General features: G+C 39.5%; 1 protein-coding gene across 1 annotated transcript in view; it reads right to left on the bottom strand.

Moving 5' to 3' along the window:
* The window catches only part of LOC121505825 (thyrotropin-releasing hormone-degrading ectoenzyme-like), a 340,052-nt gene that overhangs the window by 140,110 nt on the left and 185,945 nt on the right, over nt 1-13,997 (bottom strand). The gene's annotated exons all lie outside the window — the stretch shown is intronic.

Here is a 13,997-nt window from a genome sequence, read left to right as displayed (position 1 = left end):
TCACAGTGCGATGAGGATCCAGCAAGGCAGTCGTCGCTAAGAACTACAGTGGCTGCTATTTTCAGGCAGCTAAGGCTGGCCTTACACCAGAGGACTTTTCTAAAACTCCTAAAAGACTCTAAAAAGACACCTGAGACCCTCTCACATCTAAAGACAATCTGTCAGCAAGTCGCTGAGCTTTCAGTCTCAGACTAAAATTTTGCAAAGACTGGGGGTCACTAACTGCAAGACTAGAATATGATTTCTTTTTCCCATCATGCATTTTCCATCTACATCAAGATGTCGAAGGAGATGGAGATCGCATTCAAGGTATTTTCGCTTATAATCCGATGTTTTTAAATCATTTACATCAAGTAGATGCTTCTGGGGTACCAGAAGCTCAAAACAGGAGTCAATAGCAACAGCAAAATAATCTGTCTAGCACTGGCAGGGAAGATTTGGCACATTTTTCATGGGCGCAACCCACATACTCAGCTCTGCTGCTCATCCCACAAATGCATGATCCTTACAAATGTGGCTCCATTTAAAAGGGTAATAAACAGGCTTTACAAGGGTATAAGATTTATTACCAAGAAGCATTGTTACAACAAAGAAATAATGTACCAAACATAAATTGCCTTACTTTTTGTTTTAAGTTTAGTTTGAAGAGATTGCTTCAGAGATTTTTCTTGTCAATCCTTTTACAACATGAATCTCGCAGCAGTCAGAGGAGTGTAAAGGTTAGTTTTGACTGGAGTGACTTATTTTTCACATTTTGCCTCGACAGTAAAAAAAGGTTGGGAAACACTGCTCTAAAGTGTCAGCGTGCTTAAAAAAGCCGTCTGCAAGAAGTTTGCAAGCTTTTTTTTTTTTTACAATCTCCAGAGACGGCATCCGAAACGATGCTCTGAGAGTCAAAGAGAGGACAGGAGATGAGAGACAGCGCGGTCAGCAGAGACCAGAGCAGATTTTTGATGTTACTGTGATCCTTATGAAGATTTACCGCGCTTTTATAACCTCTTCATACACAGCTTACCTGTCAGGGTAATGACAACAGCCCTTTAATTCACTTTTTCTCCCCATTTCTACCACTTTTCACTCAGTTTCTAACATTTTATACCTTTTTTGTCCATTTGCATCCTTTTTGCCACATTTTTGCTGCTTTTTGCTCATTTTAGTCACTCTTCACTTGTGTTTTGCTATGTAATGGCCACTCTTTGACCATTTTTCCAGCTGTAACTCATATTTGTTGTCACTTTCTACCAATTCTGACCACTTTCTGTCCTTTTCTACTCCAAAATTCTGCCACTTTCCACCCAGTTTTTGCCACTTTTCCCATATTTTTGCTGTTTTACTTCAAATGTTTGCCACTTTTCACTCAGTTCTTGACATTTTATGCCTTTCTTGGCCATTTTCACCCATTTTTGCCATCCTTTTTGCCCCACTATTGTCAAATTTAGTCACTATTCACTTGTGTTTTGCAAAGTATTTCCCGTTTTGTGACCATTTTTTCTACCTGTAACTCAATTTTTGTTGTCTCTTTTCACCCTTTTTTTTTTTTTGCCAATTTTGGCCCTTTAATCCAAATTTTCTCCCGATTTTGGCCACTTATCACTCAGTTTCTGCCATTTTATTTCCTATTTTTGGCCATTTTAACCCTTTTTGCCACCTTTTTGCTGCTTTGTGCTTATTTAAGTCACTATTCAACCATATTTTGCTATGTAATGGCCACTCTTTGACCATTTTTGCCACCTGTAACTCATTTTTTTGTCACTTGTTACCCATTCTGACCACTTTCTGCCCTTTTCTATTCTAAAATTTTGCCACTTTCCACCAAGTTTTTGCCATTTTATGCCTTTCTTGGCCATTTTCACTCATTTTTGCCATGTATCTCCTGTTTTTTGACCCTTTTTGCCACCTGTAACTCAGTTTTTGTTGCCACCTTTCACCCAGATTCAATGCCTATTTTGCCCGTCTTAATTTTTGCCACTTTGTTGCCACTTTTTGACCATTTTTTTCCACCTTTAAGTTATTTTTATTGCCACTTTAACCCTTTGTTGCCACTTTTCACCACTTAGATCGTGGCTCTTGCGAAGGTGTTTTTCAACAGTTTCAAAGTAGAGTTTGAAAGTTCTAGCATCATGCTTTTGTGTCTTTTCTTATCTGCACTGCTCTTTGGATGCGCTACACAAAAACCAGATTTTTGATATTATTGTGATCCTTATGAAGATTTACCACACTTTTATAACTTCTCCATACACGGTTTGCTTGTCAGGGTAATCACGAGTGAAGCTTTTTCATATATCAGTCTTTTTAAAGGTATGAAAAGAGGCTATGAAGCTGCAGCTGCAGGGATTCTGCTCAGTCTAGATGAATTTATCAGTGCAAAAACCTGCTGAATACAACATGTTACACGTCCAGCTTTAAAATAAAAGTGTCTTTTGTGTTTTCAAGTTAAAACCCTCACAAGTAAACTCTGTGATTACTGTAAGCTCCAAACAAGCGTCTCTGACTTTGAGTGTGCGTTTTGGTGCATTTGTGTGAGGCAGAAATAATGGCTACAGAATGAAATGGAGTGAAGCAGCAGACAAAACACGACTTATCATATTCCCTTTCTTCTACCACCCCCTCGAAACTCAAAAAGCCGATGAACAGCGATGCACAAAGAGAGCCAAAACAAAGGAGAGAGTGAGGCAGAAGCAAACAAAAACACATAAGAACTTTTTTATGATATGGAGAATATTATTTATGACTTTATATACTGTAAAGCGTCAGAGTCAGAGTTTAATACTATTAATAAAACAGTCTGCTGCCTGGAGCTGAGGTCCATCCTCGCTCAGCAGAGACATGAGAACACTTCCTGCAGGAAATGAAAGCGACACGTTGTTCGGTCGATGCTGGATCTTTTCATTTTCATCGTCATGACGATGAATATTACACTGCTTCAGCTGTAAGGGCACTAAAGGGCCAGTACGCCCAAATTCAAACACATATTCTCCCTCATGCTTCCGCTAGCTGTGGAAAGTTTGTCTGCAAAGACGCACTTTTCCTTCTGCAGCTGCTGTGAACGACTGCGGGTGGATGGAGGTTCATGTTGGAGGTTAGAAGATTTATTAAGGCGCTTTTCAATGTGAAATTTCAATCACAGCAACTGAGCTGAGGAAAAGGCAGGTGGATATTTATATACCTTAACATAAAAACATACCAACACTTTATATCCAAGTCTATGCTATCCATCTTTTAGATCTCAGCTTTAGAGCTGTGTTATTCAACGCGTGACTCTGCAGCCACATGTGGCTCTTTTATGTCTTAATTTAAAATATTATTCCCCCAGAAAACCTTAAAGAAGGGAAACTTTGACCTCAGAAATTATCCATTGCAAGTCACATTAAGTTTGTTTCCCATGCTTACACAGCAGGCTTTAACTGTCAACCTTTATTTATGTCTGTATATTTCCATTGACCTTATTTGCATTTTTGCCCCTTTCTTCATTTTGTTTGCACTTTTAATCCATGTTTGCCACTTTTTGCACATTTTTTGCAACTTATGTCCTGCCTTTGGCCATTTGCATTTTTTCCCCCTTTTTGTGGCTTTTTGCCCATTTTAGCTGCCATTTACCATAAAATGCCACTTTCCCCCCACTTTTGCTCAAATTTGCTGCTTTTGCCCATTTTTTGCCACCTTATTGACCATTTTAGTCACTTTCCACCCATTTTTGCCACTTTCTGCACTTTTATCCACTTTCTCTCTATATTTCTGCCACTTTTCACTCAGTTTCTGCCTTTTCATACCTTTTTTGGCCATTTTCATCCTTTTTGCTCACTTTAGTCACTATTCACTCATGTTTTGCTATGTAATGGACACTTTTTGACCATTTTTTCCACCTGTAACTCATTTTTTGGTTGCTTGTCACCCATTCTGACCACCTTTTCACCTTTTCTACTCTAAAATTTTGCCCCTCGTCACCCAGTTTTTGCTATTTTATGCCTTTCTGGGCAATTTTCACCCATTTGTGCCAACTTTTTGCTGCTTTTTGCTCATTTTAGTTTCTTTTCTCCCGTTTTTTGCTGTGTATATGTATTTACCATTTTTGCCACCTGTAACTCAATTTTTGTTGTCACTTTTGACCCATTTTTGACACTTTTCTCCAAAATTTTTCCACTTTCTACCCAGTATCTGACATTTTTTATCCATTTTGGCCATCCTTTTTACTGCTTATTCCTCATTTTAGTCACTTTTCACTCATTATTTTGCTATGCATTTCCCGTTTTTTGACCCTTTTTGCCACCTGCAACTCAACTTTTGTTGCCACCTGTCACCCAGTTTTTGCCATTCAATGCTTTTTTTAAGCCATTTTAATTTTTGCCACTTTTTGACTATGTTATCCACCTTTAAGTTGTTTTTTTTTTTGCCACTTTTCACCACTTAAATTGTGGCTCTTGCAAAGATTTTTTTCAACAGTTTAGCTCTTTGGTTGCATAGAGTTGAGAAACACTGTTTTAGAGAATCCAAATCCTGCAGACATTTAAAGTCAAAGCAGAGTTTGAAAGTTCTAGAGTCATGCTTTTGTGTCTTTTCTTATCTGCACTGGTCTTTGGATGCTCTACACAAATTGAAGACGTCAAACCGGGTCAAAGAAGTCCTCTCTCTTTGCTCCTTCCTCAGTCTCAAGGCCTGTTCTTCCTCCCATTTCAAGCCAAACTATGCTACATAGAAAGTGCATCCTCTCTTATAGATAGAAACTTTCTAGAACTGTCCAACAATCTTTAGTCAAAGTGAGAGAGTTTCAGAGTTTAGGAGGCACACATCCAAAGGTCAGAGTCTCTAAAGCCTGCAGAGACGGAGAACCAACCGGAGATTTAGTGATGATACCGAGTTGCAGTATGTCTCCGGTGTAGGCAGGCGCCTGCAGGGCTCTGAGAGCGATCGCATGGATTTCATTGGACTTTGGAGGAGCCGCTGTAAAGGCATCAAAATTGATTCATATAAAACATTCGAAACATGACTGCAGAAAGCAACGACAGCTGAATCATGGACTGCAGAGAATGAACAAGGGATCTGAAACTACAGAGCTATTTTACACCGGTAAAAAAGGATCAAGCTAAAGTTTTAAAGACATTTTTCTACCTGAAACGTTTCTAAACAAAAAAAAATTAACTCAAAATGTCTTTCCATTCATGCAAGAGTTAAAACAACCCAGAGCAGAGCCATGGGTGTCACCGACACTAGGACTGAATTTAGTCTTAAACCAGAATTCTGTCAAACTGTAACGACACGAAACTGGCTCACAGACTGGGCTAACATTAGCAATGCTAGCACCACTGGCCTTCCATTCTCCTCCTCATCCCTGAGCTGGATGTCATCATTCAAAGCTTTGCTTATATGAGTTTAACCTCACAAAGCCGACAGACAACTTTATCTCCATCTGATTGATCAGTAGCGCCAAACTTTGCTGCTCCTATGAGATGCTATCAGCACTATCAGTAGTCTGTTGTTTACATTAGTTTAAAGAGCGCTACAGCTACATAGCAGTAGTCACAAGAACAGCTACAGTAGCTAACGGTAGCAGACATCTGTGTTAGCGTTTAGACCAGTGCTACTCAACCAAAGAGCCAAACTGTTGAAAAACACCTTTGAAAGAGCCACAATCTAAGCATGAAAAGTGGCAAAAATGGCTTGAAGTAGCAAAAAAACACAAGTTAACCCTTTACCTACTGAGTTTAAAATGGCGATTTGGACATATTCTGTTATTGTGGCTGTAAGTCTGAGAGCTTTGGTCCCTTTTCCCAGAAATACTTGAACTTGACTTTCAACATCTGGTTAATGATTATTGCACATTATATGGAATCGTCAGCAGTTTAAAAGAAGAAAAATACAAAACTGGTGTTTTGCTATGAATGCCCATGTCATATGGTTGTGAGTACTGTAATGAGCCATATATGTGCGCATGCCCACAATTCTTAGCTTTCCAACACTGTTGGAATTTTTCTCAAACTTTGACAGAGTTACAGTAATAATACTATGGATATATTAAACATAGCGTCGGCGCTATGGCAGCAGGTAAAGGGTTAAAGATAACAAAAACGCTAAAAAAGCAGCAAAAATGGGGAGGAAAAAGTAGAAAAAGTCAAGTGTAGCGAAAATGGGTGAGAAGTTACAAAAAAATGTGCTAAATGTGCAGGTAGAAAAAATGGTCAAAAAGTGGCAAAAATTAAGCAAAAAAGAGTTAAAAGTGACTAAAATGGGCAAAAAGCTGTCAAGAGTGGCAAAAATGGGCAAAAAATAGAAAACAAGTATTATGTAGTGGTATAAGGATTTTAAATGGGCAAAAAATGGTGAAAAGAGAAAAATGGGATAAAAGTGGCTAAAAGAAGTGGCAAAAATGGGCAAAAAACTAAGAAAACTAGTGGTATTTAATGACAAAAGGCAGCTTAAATGGGCAAAAAGTGGCAAAAAAATGGTGAAAAAGGGCAAAAATGGGGAAAAAGGGGTTTTTAATAGCAAAAGGTCCCTGGTCCACTTCTGTGCGGAGTTTGCGTGTTCTCCCCGAGCGTGCGTGGGTTCTCTCCAGGTACTCTGGCTTCCTCCCACCACCAAAGACATGCTCGCTGAGTTGACTGGTGACTCTAAATTGGCCGTAGGTGTGTGTCTGGTTGTCTGTCTCTATATGTCAGCCCTGTGATAGACTGGCGACCGGTCCAGGGTGTACCCCGTCTCTCGCCCAATGACAGCTGGTAAAGGCTCCAGCAACCCCGTGACCCCCAGTGGGATAAGCGGTATAGAAAATGGATGGATGGAAACTGGTACCAGCTCTACTGAGCTGAGCCACATGATCTGGATCTCTGAAAAGAGATTCCCCGTCACAAGGAGAGAGACTGGACTGACATCAGCTGAGCAAACACAGGCAAAATCAGAGTTTAATGAGCTAAACCAGGACAGAACTGGACTGAACCAAACCGGACCATTTCATAGAAACAGCTAGGATAGGCTCCAGCCCCCTCCTCACCTAGCTTTGGGCTACATCAGGCCTAGTTTTGGATTCAGGAGAGAATCTAACCCCTGGTGGTTCTAAAAGCTGAATTATTTCCAACTGTTGAAGGACAAAACATTGAGGGCATTTTTAACCAGTGAAATCCCTAAACTGCATGGGTTTGGTTTGGAGAAAGAAAAATAGGGCTCTAGTAAACACAAGCCTTTAATCAAACTAACGATGAATAATTAACAGGTTATCAGAGGAATATAAAAACCCTGATTTGAATGAGAAAGGTTCTGATTCCTACCACTTATGAATGAAGCTTTTAGACATGTTTTAAAGTGTGGCGCTCTCTTTCTGTCCTTGTTCATCTTTGTTTGTCTCCTATTCTCCTTAAACAAATGTCGTCTCTGTTCTCTCCTCCTCTTCTTTGTTTCCTCGCTGTTCTTTCTTGAAGACGTCAAAGTTTCCCTCCTTTGTTTCCTTCTGTCTTTGTGTTGTACAGTTTAAGGCCATTCTCTCTCTCTCTCTCTGACTAAAACCTTTAAGTTTGCTTCCGCTTCATGGCGTTTGTCTGCTCGTCACGTATTCCATGTCGTACTGTAAAAACAGGATCATCTCCTCTGCTGTTGTTGTTGCCCGAGGAGCTTTGTAACGCACACAAACCCACACTCCAGCGTGCACAGCTCATTGCTTTTGCCACTGAAGCTGTTTTGACTTCTGTCACGTTCGGTCTGTTTATAACTGGATCATTTGCATCGGTTAAAGGAGCAGTCTGCTGTTTTTCCTCGGAGCTCATGTCTGGTTTTCCTCTTCCTTTCTCTTTTTTTGTCTATTTACATTCAGAATAACACGGCGCTGAATGTGAAAGAGCGTCGGAGATTAAACAGCAGTTGGTTTGGGCTCGGCGACAGATAACACACTGACAACAAATTTAGCTGCTGCAGGTGCATCTTCCTCTGTAACGGAGCAGCTTTTACCTCATTTTTATGACATTATTTAAAGCTCTGTGCTGCTGTTTTGACAAGCCTACACATGCGGGGGGGTTGATGTGTAGAACCTGAGAGCTGAATCCTGAATAGCATCGTGCTCAGAGTGATCACGATGTCAGGAAATAAAAGAAATCTTCCTCGAAAGCTCCCGGACCAGTAAACAAGCATGTCTTCTATCTGTTTCAGCTGCAGAGGCCTTTAGAATAAGGGAATGTATAGAGGTGTTGAGAAGGTGACAGAAGGACATAACCTCCGCTCCAGAAACATTTAAAGTGTATTTTTGGTGGCACATTTTAATGCAGCTGTCCCATCAGAGATATTCTGCTGCAAAGAAGGCACTGCAGAGAAGGATAAATCAATTATCTCTCTATTTATAAAGCCAATAATCAGCAGTGGTATTTATGGAAATGCAACTTTTTGGGAAGTTTTCTAAGCTTTAGTAAAAGTCAAGAAGTTGCTTGTTTTCACCTTTGCTCTATTTTTCTGCTGAATATTTATCTTTGGGGTACGTAATGTTATGAATTGCTCTGGTTTTGCACCAGTTTTTGGGGCTTTTCTGCCTCCTTTAGAGCGAGCAATAAGACCACGGATAGAGCCGTGAACCGGGAATGACATGAGGTGATAGAGCCACAGGCCGGACTTGACTTGAATTTGTTAGGACTTGGGACGAGGAAAGTGTGTTCCAGTATGGTACGGGGTAACTAGGCCTAGTGTGAGTGTGCCCTACTAAAAAAACTTCTAAATTTACAGGTTAAACTGGTCAAAAACCAGCCTTTTATACTTGGTGTGCACGAGAGTCTGCAAGCTTGAAGAATCACAGTGATGTATGACCTGAGTAGAGAGAATCCACTGTGATCAGTGTGAATGTTTACCAGCTGAGAGCGTTAAAATTAAACTCTGCTCAAAGGTTTTTATTCTGAAAGACGACTGGCAAGGCACCAGCTCTCTCACATTCAACGCCACGCGCCGCCTAAACTTACCCTGACGTGCCAATCTGACAGCTTGAGTGTCACGTTAACACCGTCACAGACCTGCCAGCAGCAACACAAACAATGCAGAGTAAGAAACACATCATAGTGCTGCGTCTTAATGAGAAGGTACAGAAGCGTCTGTGCCGACTCTTTAAGATGTTAAGAATAAAATCCACAGAAGCGCCCCACCTGCTGCTGACTGATCATCAGCTGAGACAGATTAAGACATCAAACGCACGCCTCGGAGTTCCCTCTGTCTGTTTTAGCATGTTTGCTTTCCCTCGTCACTGTGCAAGAAAGAGGAAGGATGCTGGCATGCTGCAGCTGTAAAAGATGTTTATTTAAGTCCTAAACAAAGTCTGACACAGCATCATTCAACATGAAACATCCTCACTCTTGAGTGAAGCCAGCGTGTTCATGCTTCCATGTAACTTTGATTGAGTTTTGCTGCATGACTTTCCTGACAAGTTAACAAGAGCTTTTCTTGTCCCATTGCAGCAGAAGAAAGCATTTCAGGCAGTTAGAGCTTCCAATACTTTGGTCTGTTGATCGTACTGCTGAGAGGATGACGACTTAACCCTTGTGCCCTCCTCAAATCTACTACCCTCTTTACACCTTCGAGGCAAAAATGTACACGTACAGAAAAACTGCCATTAAATCAGCATACATCCATATTTTTTAAAACTTTTTTTCCATAAATCTCTGATAACTTCAGACCTGCTCAAAACTACCAAACATTCAATAATTTTCAAGTTTTTAACCATTTAAATGCCAGTTTGATTATTTGAAATATTTTATTTTTTACCAAAAAACAGAAAAAGTGAATTATTTTTTATATAATAAATAGTAGAAAGAAGGGGCTTTGGTGCTGATGAGAGTCTTGGATAGGTCAAAGATTGGCAACAAAATTGATTTGATTGCATTAGAATTTTTTACGTAGTGCCAGCTTTAACATTAGGACACCCTCTGGACACCTTGAGGCAAAAATGTACACGTACAGAAAACACTGCCAATAAATCAGCATAAATCCATATTTTTTTCTACTTTTTGTTGCATAAATCTCTTAAACAACTTCAGACCTGCTCAAAACTACAAAAAATCAATAATGCTCAGAATTTTATCCCTTTAAATGCCAGTTTTATTTTTGAAATATTTCATTTTTTACAGCAAATGCAAAAAGTGAATTATTTTCCATAAAATTAATAGTAGAAAGATGGGGCTTTGGGGGTGATAAGAGTCTTGGATGGGTCAAAGATTAGCAACAAAATTGATTTGATTGCATTAATATTTTTTACGTAATGTCAGAAATACCCTCCTGACATCTTCGAGGCAAAAATGCCCCAACTGACTTCCATTAAAACCAGGTTTTTTAATCTCACTGTCATTGCAGTATAAAAATCATGCATTCTTTAATGCCAGCATTTCAATATGAAGAAGACTAATGAAATTTGACATTTTTACCATATTCCACCAGATTCAACTATTTACTTATTGTAGGACCATCAAATCAATTTTGTTGCTAATCTTTGACCCATCCAAGACTCTCATCAGCACCAAAGCCCCATCTTTCCACTATTAATTTTATGGAAAATAATTCATGTTTTGTGTTTTTTGTAGTAAAAAATAAAATATTTCAAATAATCAGACTGGCATTTAAAGGGTTAAAATCTTGGAAATTATTGAATGTTTGGTAGTTTTGAGCAAGTCTGAAGTTGTTAAAGAGATTTATGAAAAAAAAGTAGAAAACATATTGACGTATGCTGATTTAATAGCAGTTTTCTGCATTTTTGCCTTGAAGGTGTCCAGAGGATACAAAATTCATTGAGAGAGTATGAATGACATGTAAGAGTAAAACATGTTGGATTTCAAAAATTTAACTAGAAAGGAAAGTTCCTGTAAAAATTCATGCCACAAGCTGTAAAACTGACAAAATGATCAGAAATTTAAAAAAAAAAAAAAAAAAAAAAAGTTAAGAAAAATGGCCAAAAATGCCCGAGGAGGGCACAATGGATAAACAGTGGCTCTCAAACTTTTCCACTTATCTTCCTCATTAGACACTTCAAAAGCAATCATACTGGAAAACTACAATCAGAGCTATTGCCTGTTTTTTTTATATGCCTCAGTAAGGTATACAACTACACATTAGACAGTAGTTCTCATCCTTTTCATCCCATGACCCCCACAATAAAGGTGCCAGAGACCGGGGGACCCCCTCTGGACCTGAAGGTGGTTGAACAGCCAGGAAAATTTAAGAACAGTCATGTGCAGACAAGGCTGTCCATAAGGAGGGATAAAGGGGGAAGTTTCTGGGACCCAGCCAAACTAGGGGCCCATGGAGGTCAGAAAAACCATGGTCCATAGTGATGTTAGGCTGTAAAAACCATATTTTATATTTGACTGGAATAATAACCACTCTAATAAAAAAAACAAATATCTTTATTTATTCATCAAGCCTTCTTTAGATGAAAAAGCTTTGTTAAAAACAAAATTTAAATGGGTTAGAAATTGCTAAAATTTGTTTATAATGGCTATAAATGATAAAAGGGTGGTAAAATTGGATTTTTAAAGAACATAAATGGGTTAGAAGTGGCAAAAATGAGATAAAAGTAGAAAAAATTTCCAAAAAAAGGGTAAAAGGGGCAAAAACGGGCATGAAAAGTGGTAAAAGGTGATGAAAAAGTGATAGAAAATGATGGAAATTAGTTGCAATGGGATGAAAAATTGGTATAAATGGGCAAAACTGGGTTAACTGTGGTTAAAATGGGCTAAAGGATGGAAAAAAATTGGTTGATGGGGCAATAATGGGTCAACAGAGGCAACAATAGGCAGAAAGTGGCAAGAATTGGTTTAGAAGTGGGAAAAACATGCAGAAAAAAGTGACGGTAAGGGTTTCAAATGGACAAAAATGGGTTTTAAGAGGGAAGAATGTGCTAAAAATGGCAAAATTGGTGTTAAAATTTGATGAACAGGGTAAACGTTTGGTAAAATTGGTGTAAAGGGGCAACAGCATAATTTTATCATCTGGCGACCCCCTCTCAGTGTCTCGCGACCCCCAAGGGGGCCTGACCCCAAGGTTGAGAAACACCGCACTAGAAAAACATCTAAAACAGCCTGTACATATTTAAGTCTTATTTTTTATACCTTCAGGTTTTTTTCTATTTAATGGAGTCGAATTCTAAATTGTTAGATAAGCAAACCTGGCTAATAAGGCTGAAATCAAAGAACGTGATATTCACTATGCTGCTCCCCCTATCCAGGGGAGGCTGAGCCCTGTGTAGCAGGATGGCATCTTCCACGCCCACTTTGAGGTGGACTTCGATAAGTGGGTAAATCTGTCTGTGACTAATCCTCAGATAAAGTGGAACTGTATTCAACGCAGATTTGCGTCATGCAGAAAGGCATGGGTCATTAGGGCTCACCGTGAGAGCACCGTCTCACTTCCCCTTAGCTGGGTGTACATGCTCAGGACGTCCTGGCAAAACAGCAGCAGTGTGGGAGGAGCCATCCATGAGAAGAGGACTGGACGGTACTATCCACAGTGGACGCTTTTGTCTTTATCCACGACTACTCCAATTAAATCCCGTTGGTTGGACTGACTGTTTTAGTGGTGGTTACAGTTGAGATCATCAGTCTGAGGACTAACATCAGACAACTGATGGTAAGATTACATTTTTATTTGTTATGCAGAGTTCTAAGGTGGTGACTCATGAACGAAGCAGTGGTTATGTATTTGTTCAGACGATTCTTTGCTGTTTAGAAGATTATGGTATTTGGCTGTCGTCAGATGCTAAGTCATGCTAGCAACTAAGGATGTTCCCTGGCGTCTTATTCCCCTTTCAGTTAAACACCTGTTTAAATTGCATTTAACCAACAAGTTTAAAGAGGAGAAAGCACTTAGAAAACAGTCAAATCACAGGGTCATTGTGTTAGTGGGTAGCTAACATTAACATTAGCAGCTAGCTCCGCCAGCCTTTGCTCCTCTTTGCAGATTGATATTGTGCTGATATGTGGCCTTTTTTCACGTCGGTCGAGTAGTTATAGGTGAGTTTAACCTACATACAACTTTATTTACATTTATAACTTCAGAAACTGTCATAACCCGCTGTTCCTACGACACACTAACCGCTAAGCTACCGCTAAGCTTCTCATATTTACGCCCCATGAAGTGCTGGGGAAAAGCTCAGACAGGACAATGGTGGCCACTAACTAGAGCTACAGCGGCCTCTAGTGGCGGGAGGTTCACTACAAAGTCCAAAAGGGAATTAGACTAGGATTTCAAGCCCATGTTTATAAAAAATTAAAGGTAATTAGTTTTACTGATTTGTGAATCTCAAGCTGGCTATTTTGAGGAATAAATTGAACTGTTTAACCGTGTGCATCCCTAGTAGCAGCTAGTTTGCTAATAGGCTAACCTAGAGCTAACAGCAAGACAAATCTTACATTTTTCATTGTTTGAAGAACTTACACAAAGAAAAAACTGTTTCAAGCAGGCCGTAACTACTTGGGTTCACTGTCAGCTCGGTTTCGACTGTCTCGGCCTTAGGCCAGGTTTGGAAAGAAAAGTGTCCCCAGTCCTGTTTTCCCATTAATGTTTTATATAAATGGGGCGATAATCTCATCAGGCATCTTGCAGACAGTAGTCAGATTTGATATAAAAAACTTTAACCCTTTTTTGCCACTTTTCTGCCACTTGTAATCTATTTTGCCACCTTCTTGCTAATTTTCACTCACTTTGCATTTGTTTGGCCACTTTTTTACTGATTATGCCCATTTTTTAAAATCACTTTTAAACCATTTTAACCACCTTTTTATAACATAAAACCCTTTTGTCCACTTGTAACCCATTTTTGCCACCTTTTTGACACTTTCAACATGTTTTGCCACTATTAACCAATTTTTTGGCCCCTTATGCCAGTTGTTAACCATTTTTGACTTTGTCTTGCCACTTTTTACCCAATTTGCCAAGTTTAATCATCACTTTAACTAATTCTTGCCACCTTTCAGGCACCTTTTGCCCACTTTTGCCACCCCCAGTCATCTGGGCCCCAGAAACCTCTCCCCTTTATCCCCCTTATGGGCCAC

Source organism: Cheilinus undulatus, linkage group 23, assembly GCF_018320785.1.
Source record: "Cheilinus undulatus linkage group 23, ASM1832078v1, whole genome shotgun sequence".
Taxonomy (NCBI): Eukaryota; Metazoa; Chordata; class Actinopteri; order Labriformes; family Labridae; genus Cheilinus; species Cheilinus undulatus.
The sequence above is the reverse complement of the archived record's forward strand: the minus strand, read 5'-3'. Positions and strand labels throughout refer to the sequence as shown.